The sequence below is a fragment of the Hemitrygon akajei genome, chromosome 22 (assembly GCF_048418815.1).
Source record: "Hemitrygon akajei chromosome 22, sHemAka1.3, whole genome shotgun sequence".
Lineage (NCBI taxonomy): Eukaryota > Metazoa > Chordata > Chondrichthyes > Myliobatiformes > Dasyatidae > Hemitrygon > Hemitrygon akajei.
The window spans coordinates 46,060,664-46,082,375 of NC_133145.1; the positions used below are offsets into that span (position 1 = coordinate 46,060,664).

A 21,712-nucleotide genomic window follows, 5' to 3' on the forward strand; every position below is an offset into this window, starting at 1 on the left:
ATGCTTTTATGCATTGAGTTGCTTCCACTTGATAGGCTGGTTAGATATTTGCATTATTGATCTGGAGTACAGGTGCCCCTAACACAGTGGCCACTGAGTGCTTAACCAATAGAGAAATATGCAAGGTTCTCCATCTAGAAAGAAAGAAGTAGCAAATGGGTATGTTTTAACTGGGTAACGTTAATTGTCAGTGGGACCTGGTGTCCTTGTTCATGAAACGTTGAAAGCTAGCTTGCAGGTAAAGTACGCATTAGGAAGGCAGATGCCATACTTGCCTTTTTTTTCCAAGAGAATTTGAGTACAAGAGAAAATATAGCTTGGCACAATTATATAGTGCTTGGCAAGATCACACCTGGAATTATCGTGTACAACTTCGACCTCCTTGGCTCTGCAAGAAAAAAAATACAAAGTTTCACAAGAAGAATTATCTCCTCACCCCCCTTTGAAATTGGCACCCTTTCTCTCTAAAACGTATCCTTCATGTTTGACTATCTTGCTTTTCATTGATTTTATTGTGTTTCTTTGTATCTACTGTGAATGCCCACAGGAAAATCAATCGTAAGATATATAATATACTTACTTCGATAATAAATTTACTTTGAGCTTCTACTCTGAAAAGGAGAAAGCATCCACTGTATCAGTCTCCTCAATACTTTCAATGAAATTGTCGCTCATACTTCATTACTTCAATGAGTATAGACATTCCTGAGCTACTTCGTGGTTCCTGTTCATAAGCCATTTCTCCTCTGTAAGTCAGAAATGTGGATTTTCTACAGCTACTGACATTGCTTCACTCTGTGTTCTCTTGCCATAATTCTTTCATTGCTTTGAATAATTACCATAAAGCTACCCATAATTAAACTAATGGAATATATCCTGTTTCCGTTCATTGATAGCTGCCATGAAATATTTCAGTCTTATTACTACTAGCTTGAAAAATGCTTTAGAAATACACTGTATAGGAGAGGGTTTGCATAACGTTGGATTTCAGTAAGTCAAGTCAATAAGGGAAATAATAAGGGAAGCCCTTGCATTAGGTCCAACCCATTCAGCCTTCTTTCATTCATCATTCCTTTCATCCTTGGACTCAACCCAGTGACCCTACTCGCCAAACACAAACTTCACTGGTACTCCTTAAAACCACATCAAAACATAATTTTATACTCCACATCCTTTGCCACAGAAACCACCATTCCAGGTTGGTACGGTAGCGTAGTGGTTGGCACAACGCACTACAGTGCCAGCCACCTGGGTTCATTTCCCACCACTGCCTGTGAGGAGTTTGCACGTTCTCTCCATGACGGCGTGGGTTTCCTCCCGGTGCTCTGGTTTCCTCCCACAGTTCAAAGACGTACTGGTTGGTAGGTTAATTGATCACTGTAAATTGTCTCGTGATTAGGCTACGTTAGGTCAGGGGTTGCTGGGCAGCACGGCTCACAGGGCTGGAAGGACCTATTCTGCTATTTCTCAATAAAATAAAGTAAAAAATAAAATTTTTCCTTCCTAATTAAGGCTAATTTTAAGTGTTTCAGGCACAAGGATCTCCAGGTACCTTTTAATCCCAACATTTGGTTGAGAATCTGATTGTCATTTTTAGACAGAACCTGCCTTGCCCACCCTTTGACCAATTAAACCAGTGACAAAATTGATGCGGTCCTAAAAATATAAAGTTTATAAGTTATAACATGCCATGCAATCCCTATGCTTTCCCAGTGTTGTTAGGTAACTTAACAGCGTGATGCACTCCCTCACAAATGAAGTTGTAATTGAATCAGCACAAGAGTATGGTGAGTCAGCCAAATGAAATAACAGTAAGTCACTCTCACCTGTTACAGTTTATGCCACATGCAATGAACCAATGCTTCACTGGAACAAGAACCCGTCCAACAAACGTACTCCCACGAATAATGATTCGGCCTTTAGTGATTCACAGTGCCATTATCACATTAGAATCTGAACAACATCTCTAAGTAGACACTGAGACTATAGACTTTAAAGCTGAGTCGAATCTTTAGTGCAGTAATTTTTATTAGTAACTGAACAAAGCATGGCAGAGAGAGGGAGGATTAGAAGCCTGAGACAGAAGGTGCTGAGCCAGAGAGGTGAGGGGGATGGCAGTGCCGAGGGGCAATGGGGATGGTTGAAGGGCTTGGAGCCATGTGTGAGAGATGAGTGGAAGAGAGAATGCATAGGAGGACGGATGTGAAGGAGCTGAAAGTTATGGGAAAGGGGTGGTTCCCGAGGAGCATGAGCGACTGGTATACCTCACCTGCAGTTTCCTCTGCTTCTCTCTTCACTCCTTATATCTCCACCTTTGCTCAGCGGCCTTCCACCCTCCTCCCCATCCTCTTTCATGGCCTACCCCTCCACTCAGTCATCCAGTATCCTCCACCTCACCTACCCCTTCCCCCACTTCACCAAAATCCCGGGATGGAGAGGGTTAATATCTGAGAAGCGCTTGACGGCTGTGGGCCAGTACCCGCTGGAATTTAGAAGAATGAGAGAGGATATCATTGAAACCTACTGAACGTCGAAAGACCTAGATAAAGTGCCCATGGAGAGGATGTTTCCTATAGTGGGCAAGACTAGGACCAGTGGGCACCGCCCAAGAATAGAACACCTCTTTAGAACACTGAAGAGGAGGAATTTCTTTTAGCTAGAGGGCATTCAATATGTGGATTTCATTGCCACAGATGGCTCTGACATTCAAGTCATTGTGTATATTTGAGGCAGAGATTGATGGGTTCTTAATTGGTAGAGGTTATAGGGAGGAGGCAGCAGAATGGGATTAAGAAGGAAAATAAATTGGCCATGATTCTTTGAGCAGACTCAATGGGCTGAATGGCCTAATTTTGTTCCTATGTTTTATGATCTAATTCCCTACTCAGCACCCACCCACACATTCAAACACCCTTTATTCGCCCTCTCTCTCAGCTGCCTCCTCTTCATCCCCCTCTCCTCCAGGGAAATCCCCTTTCACTCAGCTCTCCTTGTAGCCCACTCCTACTCCAATCACCCCTCTCTCCCTTCACTGATCAGTCCTCTCGTCACTCGCGCCCACTCACCCACCCGAAGCCCCTCATTCACCCTTTCCCTCACTTTAAGCTCCTTTACACCCCTCCCATCCAGCACCCTCTCCTTCATCACACCCTCCCACCCTTCAACCACCCCCATCAGCACCATCCCTTACTTCCTTAGATCAGCACATTCATTGTTAGATTTCTCCACTTCAAATGATCTATTCCCTCTCCCTGCCATCCCCTTCACAATCTTCCTGCTCAACACACAATCCTTTCATGCATCCCCTCATCACCCTTCTCCTTCCCTCATAACTTCACCATCTCCGCCACTCCATCCACCTTCGCTCTCCAGCTGCCACCTTTCCCCCCAGGGTGAAAGAGCCCTCAGTCACCAGGGTCCACCTCCCCCCACAACTGCTCCCTGATTGCCTCCAGTCCCGGCCGACAGTGCTGCTGTGCAATACCTGCCTATGCCCCGAACTCATCAACAGCCTCCAGAAAACCTCGTGAGATTCAGCAGCCCACCTAGTGCTCTCTGGAGTTGGCAAATCCCAGCCACCTTGGGAGAGGAGAACATTGCGGACAAATAGAGCAGAGCATCCCATGGGAGTCCTAATGTGACTCAATGTAATCAATGTTACAATGCAATAAACATGAAAGGCTATTAAACACCCCAAGACCTTCTGCAACTTAACTGATAAAAGATTAATCAAAGATGAAAGTTTATTATCAAAACACGTATATGTCACCATATACCACCTTGCGATGCATTTCCTTGCAGGCATTCACAGAAAGACAAAAAAAGCAACAGAATCAATGAAAAACTATATGCAAGGACTAATGAGGAACCTATGTGCAAAATAGGGCAAAGTGTGCAAAGAAATAAACAAATGAATATGTAATATTGAGAACACGAGATGTAGAGTCCCTGAACGCGAGTCCATAGGTTGTGGAATCTGTTCAGAGTTGAGGTGAGTGAAGTCACCCACACTGGTTCAGGAGCCTGATGGTTGAAGGATAATCACTGTTCCTGAAATTGGTGGTGTGGGAACCTCGTACCCAATGGCAGCAGCGAGAAGAGAGCAAGGCCTGGATGAAGCGGGGTCCTTGATGCTTTCTTGTGGCAGCAGTCTTGTGCAGTGGTGGGAAGGGCTCTGCCTGTGATACATTGGGTTGGATCTGAGTTATTCACTTATTGACCCTGGCAGCTTTGAAATATATCCTAGTGCCAGGGTAGACCCTTGGGTTGGGTGTTCCAGTCAGGAATGGCTGAATAAATCCAAGAGATAGGGTTAGGAACATCTTGATGGCAAGTCTAAAGCTAACCCAAAACGTTGCCATTTTTAAGATGTACACTGTCCCTCAGCTTTATATTCTTTGATACTGAAAGGGCTTCTGAAAGAGGATTGGATGGGTTCCAGACAACTCCCACTCGGAGTTATTCAGTACCAAGATTTCTATCAGGTGCTAGTGAATCATTATGTTTAACTTGGACTGGTAGCAGCACACAAGACCCATTCAGAGCACTCAAGTCTGAATGTAAGCCTGCATTAATACATCAGGTGTTTTTCCAATGACAGGAATGAATTGCTTCTGAATAGTAAGTTAGAAGCAATTTAGTTCTCTGCCATGGGGAAAAATACTAAAATTTTAGCATTCAGTTCAAAAGGACTAAAGTATAAAAGCAAAAATGTAATGCTGAGGCTTTAGAAGTCTTTGGTCAGACCACATTTGGAGTATTGAGTACTGTTTTGGGCCCCATATCTAAGGAATAATGGAGAGGTTTATGAGAATAATCTCAGAGATGAAAGGGTTAACATGTGAGGAACCCTTGCTGACTCTGGACCTGTGCTCACTGGAGTTCAGAAGGATGAGGTTGAGGGGATCCTATTGAAATCTACTTAATATTGAACAGTCTGGATGGAATGGAGACAGAGAGATCATTCCAGTAGAGGGAGCATCTAGGACCAGAGAACTTGGTTTGTGGTTTATAGTTGGCTTATCCAACAGCAAAAAGTTCACAGAGGTTATCCAAGGTGTGCTCAGCCACACTCATAACTTACTTCAATCAGCTTCATCCAGTGGAAATCAATGTTTATATTTTTCAGCAGTGTCCAACACCTACAGCACATGTAATCATGTTCAAAAATTTATAAACGGAGCAGAACAATTCTCAGCCGTACTTTCCATTCAGACGACAAGTACATTTCTCTCCCCCGAAGAACATACTGTCCGATTACCGAGCCTGGAAAGCTTGATATTGATTTAGTGAGTCTCAGCTAACTGCTCACAAGGATACTTCAAACTTGTTAAAACTGGCTTATTAGCCAGCGAGATCTTCACCCAGAAAAAAGCCCATCAGCTTGGACTCACAAAGCTAATTGGATATAAATCAGGTTCAATTTAAGCAACAGTGACATGCCCTGCTCTGTAGACTCCACCAGATAGTAGATAGATGTGTCAACATTAACGATGCTCCTGATGCCATAGTCCTTAGAACATAGTACAGCATAGTACAAGCGCTTCAGCCCACGATGTTATGCTAACATTGTAATCTACTCTAAGATCAATCTAACCTTTCCCTCCCTCATAGCCCTCCATTTTTCATTCATCCATGTGCCCATGGAAGAGTCTGTTAAATGTCTCTAATGTATCTGCTTTTACCACTGACCCTGGCAGGGTGTTCCTCACACTTACCTCTCCCTGTGTAAAAAGCTGACCTCTGACAACTTCCCTATATCCTCCAATCACTTTTAAATTATAAGAAATAGGAGCTGGAGTAGGCCATCCGGCCCATCAAGCCTGCCTCGCCATGTCCCCTTTATTAGACATTTCTGTTCGAGGAAAATGTTTCTAGCCTTCCACGTGATCTATACACCTTGTCATCCTGTACACTTCTATCGAATCACCTCTTATCCCCTGTTGCTCCAAAGAGAAAAGCCGGAACTCACTCAGCCGAGTCTCATAAGACATACTGTCCAATTCAGGCAGCATCCAAGTAAATCTCCCTTGGAACCGCTCTAAAGCTTCCACATCCTTCCTATAATGAGGCAAACAAAACTGAACACAATATTCCAAGTGTAGTCTAACCCGGCTGCAACATTACCTTGTGTCTCTTGAACTCAGTCCCCAGTCTAGTGAAGGGCAACATACCATCAGCCTTCTTAACCACCCTATCACACTGTGGGGCAACTTTGAGAGATCTTTAGTCATGAACCCAAGATCCCTCTGATCCTCCACACTGCTAACAATCCTGCCATTAACCCCGAATTCTGCCTTGAAGTCCAGATATCAAATTAATAGTGAGTTGACTCAAGCCCATTAGTCAAAGAATCACAGAAAGGTTACAGCATGAAAGGAGGCTATTCAGCCCATCAAGCAACTTTTGGCATCTTCCAGTCAACACAAAGCTGAACAGATGATACTTTATCTCAGAGATAACCAATAAGCCATACTATGTACACACTAGAGACTTTGCTGGAAATGGAGTATAGAATTTGTAGAATATAAATGCAAGGATGCAATGCTGAGGCTTTATAAGGCATTGGTCAGACTGCACCTGGTGTACTGTGAGCAAACCTTGGGCCCCTCGTTTAAGGAAGGTTGTGCTGGCATTAGAGAGGGTTCAGAGGCAGTTCACAAGAATGATCGCAGGAATGGAAGGGTTAATGTCTGAGGAGCGTTCGATGGCTCTGGGTCTGCTCTCGCTAGAGTTTAGAAGAATGAGGGGAGAATCTCATTGACACCTATCGAATATCGAAAGGCCTAGATAGGGTAGATATGGAGAGGAGGTTTCCTATCGTGGAGGAGTTCAGACCCAAAGGGCACAGCCTCAGAGTACAAGGACGCCCCTTTAGAACAGAGATGGGAGGAATTTCTTTAGCCAGAAGGTGACGAATCTGTGGAATCCATTGCCATAGACGGCTGTGCAGGACGAGCCATTGGGTATCTTTAAAGCAGAGATTGATAGGTTCTTGATTAGTAGGGACATCAAAGGTTACAGCCAGAAGGCAGGAGAATGGGGTTGAGAGGGATAATAAATCACCCATGATGGAATAGTGGAACTGACCCAATATCTGCTCTTATTGCTTATGGTCTTATAGAGAAATCGGCCAATAGGGCATTACTTTCTACTTTAAACCAATGCAGAAATTTAGCAAGGTTGTTTTCTCTAGCTTCACCTCAGATATATTCCTTTATTACATCTGAAATATTTGACAGCTTGAATCAAAGAACAACAGAGTAGAACAAATATGAATTATATTTCCTCAATATATTTTCTAAAGTATCTATCTATCATATACTCCGAGCAAATCTGGTATAATAACAAGCTTAACCGTTTCAAGGAAATGAATGGCTGCAATAAATTTATTACCCGTATGCAAAGATGGTGACTCCTGTGGGCGACATATTAACTGTACCATTTATTTTAAACAACCTAGCTACATTCTGCTCTCCTTCCTCAATCAGAGATTCTTACTCAAGAAAATTAGTCGGTGTCTCCTGGAAGTGAACAGAAAATTAAATCCTTTTCAAGCATCAGGCCAAAATGCATCTGTCAGCCAGCGAATGGTGAAGAAAGTTTAGATTACGATACACACAGAAGCAGATCTGGATGAGGAGGTCAGTGGCGCAGGTTGGCTGATTTCCTGGCAAGAGGGAGAATTCAAATGGGCATGAAGTTGGCGGTGGGTCCATTGTGGCCAACTGAACCCTTTGATAGGAGACCACTCTGCCAAAGTATATAGTGAAAAGAACCATGAGCAAGGCAAGCTGACAGTAAATAAAAGGAGCTGGCAGGACAGGCAGATGCCAATAGGCTGCAGTATTTTTGACACCTCCTACAAACATTACTCTTAATATGTTCCCGGTCAACTTTGCTGAGAATTCATAGGACTGAGTTTGCAGATTAAATGCACAATCTTCCAATAGAAGGGAATCCCTTTAGGACAGAGATGCAGAGGAACTTCTTTATTGAGGAGGGCCGACAAGCTGGATTGCATCTGTCTGCAGCTGCACTTGCGTGAAATGAGGAACTGCTGTGGTTTGTTCTTGCAGAAACTTGACCCCAGGGCAACATCCATGGACCATCAATCTACGGGCTGTAACACTCTCGGACTTGGGTTATGTTATTATTATTTTTAAAATATTTTTTGGAACTACTTTTTTCTCTTATCATAATTATACGGGGGGGGGTGATTGATAAGTTCGTGGCCTAAGGTAGAAGGAGTCATACGGATCTTGGACCTCCAGAAAGTGTTCACAGATGGGTGATTGATAAGTTAGTGGCCTAAGGTAGAAGGAGATGAGTTATACAGCTCCCGTTACATGCACATGAAGGTCAACTCTTTGAGTGATAATGCAGAAAGTTTGAAGATAATAACTCCTCCTTCTACCTTAGGTCACAAACATCAATCACCCCGATAAGTTATTAAATGATGAGTTATTAACTTCAAACTTTCTGCATAATCACTCAAAGAGTTGAACTGCATGTGCATGTAACGAGAGTTGTATGACTCATCTCCTTCTACCTTAGGCCACGAACTTATCAATCACCCCTGCTGTGGACACTTTCTGGAGGTCCAAGATCCGTATGCTCCACGACGGCTGGACTAAGTGTGTAAATGTAGGAGGGGACTATGTTGAAAAATAAATGTGCTAGGTTTTCTAAAATGGACTCCTTCTACCTTGGGCCACGAACTTATCAATCACCCTCGTTTGTGCTGTGTGTGCCTGTTGGCACTCAGATTTGCAGCTTGGACCCAGAGGAATGCTGTTTTGCTTGGCTGTATTCTAGTGTGTGGTTGAATGACAATTAAATTTGAACTTGAACCTTAGCCAGAGGGTGGTGAATCTGGGAATTCATTACTGGAGACGGCTGTAGAGGCCAGGTCACTGGGTATATTTAAAATGGAGGTTTATTGGTTCTTGAACAGTGATAGGTTTATGGGGAAAAGGCAGAAGAATAGGGTTGAGAGGGATGATAAATCAGCCATGAAGAAATAGTGGAGTACACTTGATGCACCAAATTGCCTAATGCTGCTCCTATCTCTTACGGCCCTCTGGCAAACATTAATACACCTCTCTTCACCTCTTAGTGAACTCAGCCTCTCCACTTGTCCCCATTTGTTTGCAAAACCTGGATGGAGTATGCATGAAGCCTGGCTTTATTTGTAATCCATCTCAGCTCTTCCCGTGTTTCATTTTCCTTCACCTCCTGTAAAGAAAGAAGTAAAAGGATGAAAGCCGAAAATGTCGAAAATAAACAGTGTAGAAAAACGATGACTTTCTACAGCTGAAGATGCAGAAAAGAAATCACAGTTTCTGTGATACAGGCTGATCTTCCATGACCCTAAACAACCAGTTAAAAATTAGTTTTCAGGAACAAAGAACATTCATCCCAATATTCTGAAGCAAAGTATTGTTTTGCTGGGTAAAGGATCAAAGATTAAAGAAAATCTTTTACAAAAGGATTTTATTTTTGTTCAGAGTGACAGAAGTTGCTGCATGCAGTTGTGTGATAATTATTTTCCTTTAGACCTCCGCTACAATGACTTTTTCTCTCTCACAGATTGAATGAACTTTAGTTCTTAACATTCTAACCATGTATTTTAGCAAAGGGCGCATTTTATAATTCTACTAATTATGCAGTCCTCAATGTTTATGCTGTGTAAATTGAACTTGGTTCGAAGAAATTGTATTTGTTGCTTTGAGGTCAGTTTGGCTTCTGTTTCACTCCCCATACTATCATAACCCTTAGTTTAGTACAGATATACAAGCCCGTTGATATTAAAAAGAGTTATTCAGAATCAGGTTTATTGTCACTGACATATGTTATGGCATTTGCTGATTTGTGGCAGGCATAACAAATTACTGAAAAATACTACGGAAAAATCAATAAATAAGCACTTAAGCTTGGAGATGCCAGAAACAGCTAAGAATGAAAAATGAAATGGTTTCACTACTTCAACAAGTTAGGAACTATGAAGAATTTGAAGATATCAACAATCATCTTGAATGTTACAATGAAAATGAAGATCTGGAGGAGGCAATTGTTGAAAATTGTACGATGGCAGTCATTTATCTACACTAAGTAAGCGTGCTGATTTTGTCCATTTACAGCCAATCAAAAGAACACGGTAGCATAATTCATCCATCAATAACTAGGGATCTAATACACACTTTTATAGTCTGGTAGTAGTATTGGTAGTGTTCTTATTTGTTCTGTCATTTAAATACATGATTAGATTCCTAGTTAAAAGGTAGTTTGTCTTTTTTTTATGCATTTTTAACCATTTCCTTGAAGCTTTGAGTAATTGAAGCAGCTGCTTAATTGGGCCAAAAACTACCACTCCCAATGAATCCCAATTAACAGGAATTCACCAGATTTATCATGCTAATTTTTTGCCATGTTTTTCATATTCGTTATTACAATGTTCATGTTCTCAACTAATTTTAACATTTTTATTTTCAGCCTCACCCAAAATTAAATAACAAACTGTCCATTTCCTTTCACAGATGCTACTTGTCCCATTAAGTTGTGATGGTACTGGACATGCTGACCACCATGTTGTAAACTCAGATGAAGACCTTAAGCCCTATCGGATATAAATAGCCACAAGTACTCTCACTATAGCGAGATTTTACTGTAAATACCAAACCTTCAAAGACTAGTTCACTTCCCTTTTTATTCTCCACTATCTAAGCAGTGGGTCTCCTCTTTCTACCAAGGAGAAGATCATTCAAGCTAACAAGGTAGCTTAAACACAGACCATTTATTTTCAGTAATACTTATTTACATTCATGAAGTATTACTAAAACACAGAGGATATTTATCTTTAACATTTCTAAATTACAAACTATTTCAAAAAATACCAAGGATTTCCAAAATACAGTACAATTTCTATAAACTAAAAAGACATTCCATCAATGCAGACAAATGAATTGTCCATCATAGAAACTGAAGCAGAGGAATGGATTCTAGTTCACCAGTGTTTATTTCATTCTTCTTGATGATCCATGCCCCATTCCTAATAAGCTCTCTGCATTTATACCCTTTTTCTGCCACTCGGTTAATTTCACACGCATATGATATTCCCTCAGATATCCTTTTTACACAAAAGGTCTAAAAGCTATTTGGAGGTACAGTTCCCTGCTTTCTATAATTAATGCTGTGAAGTTAACTTCCTTGAGTACATAAAACTTCCAACATTAATATATCAGTTATTTCAAAGTTCAAAGTAAATTCATCCACAAATTATATATAGGTTACCATATACAAAACTGAGACTTATTTTCTTGCAGGCATACACAGTAAGTCCAAGAAACACAATAGAACCAATGAAAGACAAGACAATCAACCAAACAAAAATATCAAAAATACATAATAAAATACCAACAAATTCAAGATGATAAATGCAGAAAATGACAAGGAGAACCAGAAACCACCCAACACATTATAGGATCCTGTAGCAGTTTAACACAATCTGGTTACTTACATAGGCACAATCAAATGGCGAACATCATTCACCAAAATCCTACTTTAAAATTCAAACTCACAAATAATTTATTAAACAAATAAAAGAAGTGATAAATATTGAGAACATGAAATGACGAATCATTGAAATTTGAATCCAAAGGTTGCGAGACCAGTTCAGTGTTGGAGCGAGTGAAGTCAAGTGAAGCTATACCCCCTTGTTCGAGTGCCTGATGGTTGAGGACTGATAACTGTTCCTGAACCTGGTGGTGTGAGATCTGAGGGTACTGTACCTTCTTCCCAATGGCAACAGCAAGAAGAGAGCATAACCTGATTGCTGGGAGTGTTTGATGATGGATGCTGCTTTCCTGCAACAGAGGTCTATGTTGATGTGCTCAATGGTGGATAGGGTTTTACCTGTAGTGAACTGGGCTGCATCCACTACTTCTTGTAGGATTTTCCATTCAAGGGCATTGGTATTTCCATACCAGGCCATAGTGTAACCAGTCATTATACTTTCCACCACACATCTACAGAAGTTTGTAAAAGTTTTAAATGAAGTGCTGACCCTTTGCAAACTTCTAAGTAAGTAGAGATGCTGCTGTGTTTTCCTTTTAATTGCATTTGTGTGCTGATGGAGATTGTGGAGGAGATTTTGTTGCCAATCTGAACTGACTAGCATCTGCAAGTAAGGTAATTAAGGATCCATTTACACAAGGAAGTATTGAGGCTAAGGTCTGGAAGCTTATTGATTAGTTTTAAGAGGATGATAGTATTGAACACCAGCTATAGTCAATGAAGAGCATCCTGATGTACGCATCTTCACTGTCCAGAGGTTCTTGGGTTGAGTGACGAGCCAATGAAAGGGCATCTGCTGTGGACCTGTTGTGACAGTAGGCAAATTGGAACAGATCCAAGTTGTTTCTCAGGCAGGGGTTAATATGCTTCATCACTGTAACTAGAGAGCCGTGCCTGTCACGTGACAACACTGCCCTCACCTGGTCGGAGGTCACACCACCTGCAAGTCAACATTTCACCCCTCCCAACTAATCAATGCACACTTAACCATTGGCCACCTTAATTGGATTAACCTGTCTAGCACCAAGCCATTGGTCCCCAGACCTATAAAAGGTGCTACATGTGCTTGGCTCGCTCTCTTTTGCCATCCTCGAGGGACCACCCAGCTTCACTCCAGGCTGAAGACTGTAGAACAGCGCTGGAGACACATGGTAAGGTGTGCATTGAATAGGGTTGTGGGAGCATTTATTGTTGTCCCTTTAGCAAAGAGCCATGTTTGCCCATAGCCGGGGGGCGGGGGGGGGGGCAAGTATTGTAGTTACTTTTCCCTTGTTTGTATGTGTACCTGTACTCCATCCCCACACCGTTTTCCCACATATCGTACTGCAGACCTGACTTTTCCCACGCTCCTCTATTCTAAGTGCATTTGTACGAATACTGTAGCCGCTTGTGTTGTTCCCAAGCTTTTTCTCCCCTTGTAAATAAACTCATTATTAAAACTGTGCATCCAGAGCTCATGCCTTTGAGAGCCAAAGAATCTTTCTCATTTCCATCACAACAATCACCAACCTCTCAAAGCACTTCCTCACAGTGGTTATTGTTGTTAATGGACAATAGTCATTGAGGCAGATTACCATGTTCTTCATATTTACTGGTATAATTGAAGCCTGCTTGAAGGACGTTGGTACCTCAGACTGCCGAAGCAAGAGGTAAAAGATATTGGTGAACACTCCAGACAGTTGATCGGCACAGGTCTTTAATACTCGGCCAAGTATCCCATCTGGGCCAGATGCTTTCTGTGGGTTCACCTTCTGAAAAGTGCTCTCAACCTAGCCTTAGAAACTGAGATCACAGTTTCATCAGGGGCTGTGGGAGCTTGTGAAGGTTCCACCATGATTTGACAGTCAAAGCAAGCATAGAAGGCTTGATGCACAAAATGCTGGAGGAACTCAGCAGGTCAGGCATTGAGCTCAACTGGGGGCAAAGCCTTGTTGTCACCTATGCTGTTTGGTTTCACTTTTATCCATCCCCTCTGCAAGCTTCTTTGAACTAAGTAGTTTAGCATTGTCTGTTTTGAAACAAGCCAAATTAAGTAACCCATGAACTTATATTGAACCCCTTTGAGGGGTTTGAGCCAGTAATTCTGAAGCTCTAAACAAAGCTTGTTTGCAAAGCAAAGTTTTTTTAACTTCAAGCTGATTACTGCTTCCATTTGAATCTTAAGAGCCAAGATCAGCTCCCCTTTATGGCCAGAAGCTAAACAAAGCATATTGTTGGAAGTTTACGTATAATTGTTTGATCTTGAAAGGTGGCATCTGCTGTGGTTAGAAAGTGAACTTTGCAAAAAAAAACAAGAGACCCACTGGCCCAGGAAGTGAATATCCATCACTCTTCAGCTTTCTTGTTTTACTTTTTTTTGCTCCAAGTTCTGCATCTGGAGTCCATTGTGTCTCAAGCAACACTGTTATCAGTGCTATGAATCCTTTCTCTATTCCAGATATCAAGACCTATGCCATTAAGCTCCACCAATCCTGTCAATCCCTTCTTTGAAGTGTCAAAATTTAAGCCCGTTCTGTCCATAAACCCTTCCTTCATTGACTTTGTACACTATTGAGGGCTAAGGTAAACCCCCTGATCATTCTCCCCTTCTGCAATATGACACATTATCTCTCCTAATACCAACTGTAAGTTGGCTTTAGGTAATTAGAACAACAAAAGTAAGGGAAAGTCAAAAGGAAACTAGAAGCAGAGTTACTGGGAAACTGAGGGAGTCAATGTATAAAAAACTGAACAAAAATTCAAAATATAAATGTTAAAACAGAAAAAGCATGAAATTTGTAAGTTACAGAAGTCTTTAATTATAGAAAATGTGCTTAGATTCAGAAAGAGCTTTTGAAATCAGTGTAACCTGCCAAAAATCACATTTGCAATCATGTTTGGGTGGATTTGTTCTGATTGCGAAAATGAACGAGGTAATTCCATTTGGGATCTACTTGAGCATACCAGACATTTTCCTGGAGTTAGGTACTGTAGTGACATTGATTTTGATGCAATACACATTTGCATCTTGTAACCCGTACCAGCACAAGTTAGAGCTCAAGGCTCCAGAAAAGGACAGTCGAGGAACAATCTCAACAAAGTAATATCAGAGCAGTTTATATTCTTGTTAAACTTGCAGATTCAAGAACATTCTGCTGATATCTGCAGACCCAAAAAGCAGCTTCAGAAAGGACTGAAGGGTGCACAGACATCTTCCAAAATCCGCAGAGTGAATACTTCACAGCGACGGAGGATGAGAGGTGACCTGATAGAGGTGTACAAGCTAATGAGAGGCATTCATCGTGCGGATTGTCAGAGGCTTTTCCCCAGGGCTGAAATGGCTAACACCAGAGGGCGTAGTTTTAAGGTGCTTGGAAGTAGGTACAGAGGAGATGTCAGGGTTTAAGATTTTTACGCAGAGAGTGGTGAGCGCGTGGAATGAGCTGCCAGCAGTGGTGGTGGAGGCAGCAACGATATTCAGACTTCCATCATGGCTCACTTCCTTCCAAGCTATGTTGCTCAGATAGTGCATGGTGAGGTACAGTGATGCATGTACTTTGGTCATTGTCCGCATCCTCTCCCTTCACTCGGCTCTTACAAGTCATGCTCCACCTGCTTGGTCTTAAACAGGGACTTCTTTCTGCACTCCACAAAGCTAAACAGAGAAGAATATACTTAGAAGATGCACCAAAACCAGCTTTACAGGGATAAAGCAACAACAGATAAGAAGACATATTCTGTAGAATGCTCAAAGAGAATGTAGTTATCGCAATGATATGTTGTGAGGAAAATCACCCAGAGGTCTCCTGAAATGTTTTGCACTCAGAGGCCCTTCTGCTCATGAGGTGCAGAATGATGCATCCTCCAGTTAAGCAACCTTCCTCCTATTCCTACCTTTTAGTCTAAGTGGAGGAGATGAGGGCATTGAATCAGCATTTGTGTATAATGGGTGATGAGGAAATTAGTAGAGCAGGTGAATCTCTTCAATTCCCTCTCTGTGTCTTTCTGTGAATCTTAGTCTTTCTTTCTCTCCACAGCAGCTTCCCTCTCCTCTCCAGTAACTATGAAGTGTGTTGCTGCTATCTAGCTACCTAGGGAAATATGCCTTTAAGGACTATTGTTCTTTGTTTCACTATGTGTCGGCAGTTGTTCTAAACTGGTGTACACAAGTAGATGTCATGTTACTCCATCTGTGTGTAAAACAATCACGTTTGTATATTTGCTTTTGACTAGTTTCACAAATTTTGAGGGGATTGATCTGGTACTAAAGTTAAACACAAGGATATTTCAATGCTGCAAATGAAAACCAATTTCTGCGCGGACATGTTCAAGGACAGATAGATGCAGAACCATAATGTGTGAGACGCACACATACACACATTTGGAGATGATATCAACGATGGAGTGGATGGAATGAAATAATGACCTCCATTAAGGAAGTGATACTGATTCAAGGCACAGACAACATCAGAAAAGATCCCATGAGACCTTTGACAGATAGAAAGAGAAATGAAGCACTACGGATGATGAGGAAATTTGTAGAGCAGCAAGATTTCTTCAATTTTTCATTGAAAGGCTGAGTTATCAGGAACCTTTTGCTTCCTTTAACATGGTTTAACCCAAACACCATTTCGAACTAAACTTAATGATGCTGCTTAGTGATGTAAAGTCACATTCAAGCAAATAGTGAGTCCAACATGAAGGCCATTGACATCCTTCCCAAGATATTTTCAGTATCTTCACTTAAACTTTTCATTACTTCTTTTGATAGTCTATCAATCGAAAGAAAATTTTAGAAGATTTTTTTAAAGATTAGCTTTATTTATCACATGTACACCAAAACATACAGTGAGATGTTTTGCTTGCCTCAAATCAACTCAGCAAGGATTGTGCTGGGCCACCCGCAAGAGTTGCCACTGCCACTAGCATAGCTTCCCCACAGTGCACAGCTGACTTTACAGCTTTGGAATATGGGAGGATAGTATTTTAAAATTCATAGTCGAGTCAAAGCATCATCCTCTGGCTTCAAGAGAAGGATAAAGACTTACGTACATCAATTCTTTTTCTGTGTGTGTGCTTCTGAGAGCTACAGAAACTGGCAAGTTTGCCACCCGATGCACCACAAGGCACAGAGAGGAACAATGACAAATGTTGCAGTCAATTACAAAACTAAGAAATGCTGGTAATACTCACAAGGTCAGGCAGCATCAATGGAGAGGTAAAACAAAACCAAAGTAGAATACTAACTCCTAAAAACTTTTAACTTCAATAAAAACTTTTTATTGAAGGAAGCCAGGGAAGTGATGCTCCACTTTACAGACTTTCCTGTACCCTGATTTACAAGTAGACAAATACCTCCAGTCTTATATGAGGGATTTAGGTTTCATGGACCATTATTCACTGGAGAATCTGAAACAGGGTCAAGATCCTAAATATTAAACACAACAGTGTAATAAAAACTGACAGCATAGAGACTAAACTATAAATTATCCATGCCAAAAGTAAATTAAGTTGATACTCTGTCACTTGAGGATTATCGTGTAAAATTTTACACTCCATAATTTGCAATTTTTACCCTTTTTTAAGCAGTCATTTCCAATGAGGTCCTCCGACATACGAAGCAGATCGCAATATGTCACGTCAACATACTTTGTTCCAGTTATTAAACCCCATTCCCATCAAGAAAATGCACCATTATTCAGATCAATTTGAAACAAAATTATAATTAGTTCTTTTAGACAAATGTAGAGCCTAGTGTGTTTGGTGGCAAATTTCCAGCTCTTGATGAAACGGGGATTCATTTTATTAAGCACTCTCTTCATATTTTAAACTTTATAGAAACCAGAGAGCATTCGAGAACACTATAAAAATATTGTAAAACAACGATTACTTAACTTTCTGAAACAACTACCACATAACCTGCTGGATGTTTAGTTGTGACCAGACTTCTAAATCACTTTTTAACATACTACACATCTAACTGTCAAGCTAATTAACAAACTTAAAATCAGAATATATTTTCTCAAGTATGGCTTGATCCCAGAGACTAGTTAAGTGTAAAGGAGAATACAGAACAGTCTGTGCTCGGCAGCTGGACACAATTTTTAGTTGTGAACATTGCATTTTCTGCCTTTTATCTCATCCTCGGGATAAGGTAAATCACAGAAACCCCTAAATCAACAGAATTATCCTAGACTCTAGTACAGAAACAGGCTACTGTTAAACCAGGCATGGCTAATGAGGAAGCGACAGCTTTTGACAAGATATGCAAGCTTTGAAAACAAGATAAGATCAGGGTTCTAATTGCAATGATATAGCCAGAAACAATTCCCAGAGTAACAAGGAATAATAGATTAAAAGAATCATGGACAGATATTGGTAATAACCATGGTCAAAGCCAATCAAATGAGATGATTTGATTGAAGTTAATGAATTGTTCAATAGAGACCATGACATAGTAGCAGAGATCTGATGAAGGGTCTAGGCCCGAAACTGTAACTGTTTATTCATTTCCATAGATGCTGCCTGACCTGCTGAGTTGTTTCAGCAATTCGCGTGAGTTCCTCTGTACCAAAGACAGTGCTTGGCTCTGGGTTTGTGCGGCAACCAGTCTGGCAGGAATGTTGAGTGAACAGTATACACATAAAATAGGCCATTCCGTAGTTTTAAAAAGTGGGGAAGGTGGTCATCTCTATCGAGAAGGAGAAGACAGTGTAAATACTTGACACCCTCCTCTCTGTCACTTCTGAAGATTAGTTATATGTTGAGGTACATTCCTGTCGATCACATGTAGTTGTCCGGAGGCTCAATAAAGTTGTGGTCAATAATCTCCTCCTGGGGTTTGCAGGTAGTTCATTTTAACATCCAACATTAATGAAGGTTAGAACTCATATTCTCAGTAGTAATTATTTATTCTTCATTTATTTGCACAATTTGTCTTCTCTTGCACATTGGCTCTCTTTGTTTATGTATGTTATTTCACAACTTCTATTGTATTTTTTATTTTCCCATATGTGCCTAAAAGAAAACGAATTTCAAGATAGTATATGGCGACATGTATGTACGGTACTTTAATACTAAATTTACTGTGAATTTAGATCTTGGAGGGATCACCTTGTTTAGATTAATAGTGCAGCTAATAATGGCCAAAAAAAAACAAGGCTATAAAAAAAATTTCCATTTATCCATTGTTGAATAACCCAAAGTTTAAAAACCCTCAAAATGACATTGGAATCAGACACACAACTATTTATAAGCACCATCAGAAATGAAATAGTATTTTTTTTAATGTCTCCTTGTTTCTGTGCACCTGAGAAAATTAACTTGATCAAGAGCCTGCCCTATTAGTGGAGTTGTTAAGTGCATGGGTAGGGCTGATTCAAACCAATTTAGAGCACCAAAATAGATTGCATGCATAGCTTGTGATTTAAATACCCTGAATTTTGGCAAGGATTCTTCAGGAATCTGACTAGAAAGCAACAACAAGCAAGGAGAAGTACTTACCTTCTCTTGACCACTGCATCAATGTATATAAGGCTTCTTTTCCATAAAATCCAATGATTCTGGGCTGGCTCCAGTGTGATTGATAATAACGGGGTCCAGACTGGTAACAATGAATGCAATTCAATCGTGGCCAGACAACCCATGTATTAAATTCCTCCCTTCCTTCTACTGGGAGTGCCCCATTATGTATCAGCTTTTCACAATAGATCTTCTGTCCTCATCCCAATGAAAAGAAAGCCACTGTTTAAAACCTCCTATGAGATTAGGCAACCAGAAGTATGAGCAGATGAAGAAAAGCAACATCACTAGTGCTGCTATTTAAAAACAAGGATGGTTTATAAGGCATTGCTGAGGCTTTATAAGGCATACATCAGACCTCGCTTGCAGCATTGTGAGTGGTTTTGGGCCCCATATCGAAGAAAGTGCCGGCGTTTGACGGGATCCAGTGGAAGTTCATGAGAATGATCCCAGGAACGAAAGGGCTCACATATGAGGAGCATTTGATGGCTCTGGGCTGGAGTTTAAAAGAATGAGGCGGGATCTCATTGAAACCTAACGAATATTAAAAAGTCTAGATAGAGTGGACATAGACATATGTTTCTTATAGCAGGAGTCTGGGACCAGAGGGCCTCAGTATACAAGGATGCTTTTTCACGAACAGAAATTAGGAGGAATTTATTAAGCCAGAGAGTGGTGAATCTGTGGAGTTCAATGCTACAGATGGCTGTGGAGGCCAAGTCACTGGGTGTATTTAAAGTGGTGGTTCTTAATCAATCAGGGCATCAAAGGTTACAGGGAGAAGGCAGGAGAGTGGGGTTGAGAGGTATTATAGTACTGTGTAAAACCTTTGGGCACCCTAGCTCTCTCTCTATATAAACAAAAACAATTCCATAACATATGTGAGAAATGATCATCCTGATTCTGATATGGGTCTCTATTGTGAACTGAGAGTGGGAAGGGGGCAGGGAGAGAGGAATCATGGTTGGGAAAAGGGGAAGGGAAGCGAAGGGAAGGGAGGAATTGATCCTTCCCTTCCTTTTACAGAGAATTCCCCATTATGGTGTCAACCTTTCTCAATAGACCTTCTGTCCTAATCCCAATGAAAAGAAAGTCACTGTTTAAAACTTTCTATGAGATTAGGCAACCAGGGTATGGGTGGAGGAAGAAACCCAGCATCGTTAGTGCTACTGTTTAAAAGCAACAATGTTTTGTAAGGCATTCCTGTGGCTTTATAAGACATTAGTCAGACTACACTTGCAGTATTGTGAGCAGTTCTGGGCCCTATACTAGGAAAGAAAGTGCTGGTATTAGAGAGGGTCCAGAGGAAGTTCAAGAGAAAGATACCAGGCCTGAAAGGGTTAATGAATGAGGAGCACTTGATGCCACTGGGTCTGTACTCACTGGTTTTGAAGAATGAGCAGGGATCTCATTGAAACCTCATGAATATAGAAAGGCCCAGACAGAGTGGACATGAAGATTATGTTCCCTAAAGTCTCGGACCAGAGGGCCTCAGAATACAAGGATGTCCCTTCTGAACAAAAACGAGCAGGAATTTCTTCAGCCAGAGGGTGGTGAATCTGTGGAATTCATTGCCAGAGATAGTTGTGGAGTATATTTTGGTATATTTAAAGCTGAGTTTGATAGGTTCTTAGTCAGTGCATTAAAAGTTATAGGGAGAAGGCATGAGAATGGGGTTGAGAGGGACTGCAGTACTATGCAAAAGAATTGGGCACTTATTCATACAGGTGGTATGCCCGAGACCTTTGCACAGTATTGTAGTAATTTTATGTATTAGACTGTACTGCTGCAAAAAAAATTCATGACATATGTGGGTGACGATAAACCTGATTCTGATGTGGACTGAGAGTGGGTAGGGGGCTGTGAGAGGGTAATCGTGGTGGGAAAAAGAGGAAGAGTGAGGGGAAGGAGCAGGAAGCACCAGAGAGATTCTCTTGTGATCTAGAAACGAAGTGATTGGAATCAAGAGCAAACACGAGGAAATCTGCAGATGCTGGAAATTCAAACAACACACACAGAATGCTGGTGGAACACAGCGGGCCAGGCAGCATCTATAAGGAGAAGCACTGTCGACGTTTCGGGCCGAGACCCTTCGTCAGGACTAACTGAAAGGAAAGATAGTAAGAGATTTGAAAGTAGTGGGGGGAGGGGGAAATGTGAAATGAAATTCACTCCACCCACTACTTTCAAATCTTGTGCAGTGCTGTATATAAAACAGCCATGATGGAATGTGGGGCAGACTCGATGGGCTGAATGGCCTAGTTCCACTCCTATATCTTATGATTTCATGGTCTTAAAGTTTTAGAGAAAAGTAATCAAGACCTTTACACAGCCTATGCTTTTTATGTAGTGGGAGGGTCATGATCTGGGATTCCTGGCTCCAGATTCATTAGATCATATATGTCAAACTCAAGGCCCACGGGCCAAATCCGGCCCGCGGTGGAATTATCTTTGGCCCGCAAGATAATATCTAATTACTATTAAAGCTGGCCCCAGTAATCGAAGTGCCTATTGCGTATGATATGGCTAATGCTGAGTTTATTCAGGTATCAGGTTTTCAGGGTTTTTAGTGTTTATTCGGCAGTCTTGCTCGGCAGTCTTCTTCATAAGAAACGGAATTTGTAAAGTGAAACACTTT

At 41.2% G+C, this 21,712-nt stretch overlaps 1 long non-coding RNA gene across 1 annotated transcript; it reads right to left on the reverse strand.

Annotated features, from left to right (window-relative positions):
- Nucleotides 1-241: 241 nt before the first annotated feature.
- Nucleotides 242-19,125, reverse strand: LOC140714889 (uncharacterized). The gene is made up of 3 exons (XR_012096021.1): nt 19,057-19,125; nt 9,112-9,237; nt 242-388 (listed from the first exon to the last, which is right to left on the reverse strand). It is a non-coding gene; the product is annotated as an uncharacterized lncRNA (long non-coding RNA).
- Between the last annotated feature and the right edge of the window lie 2,587 nt (nt 19,126-21,712).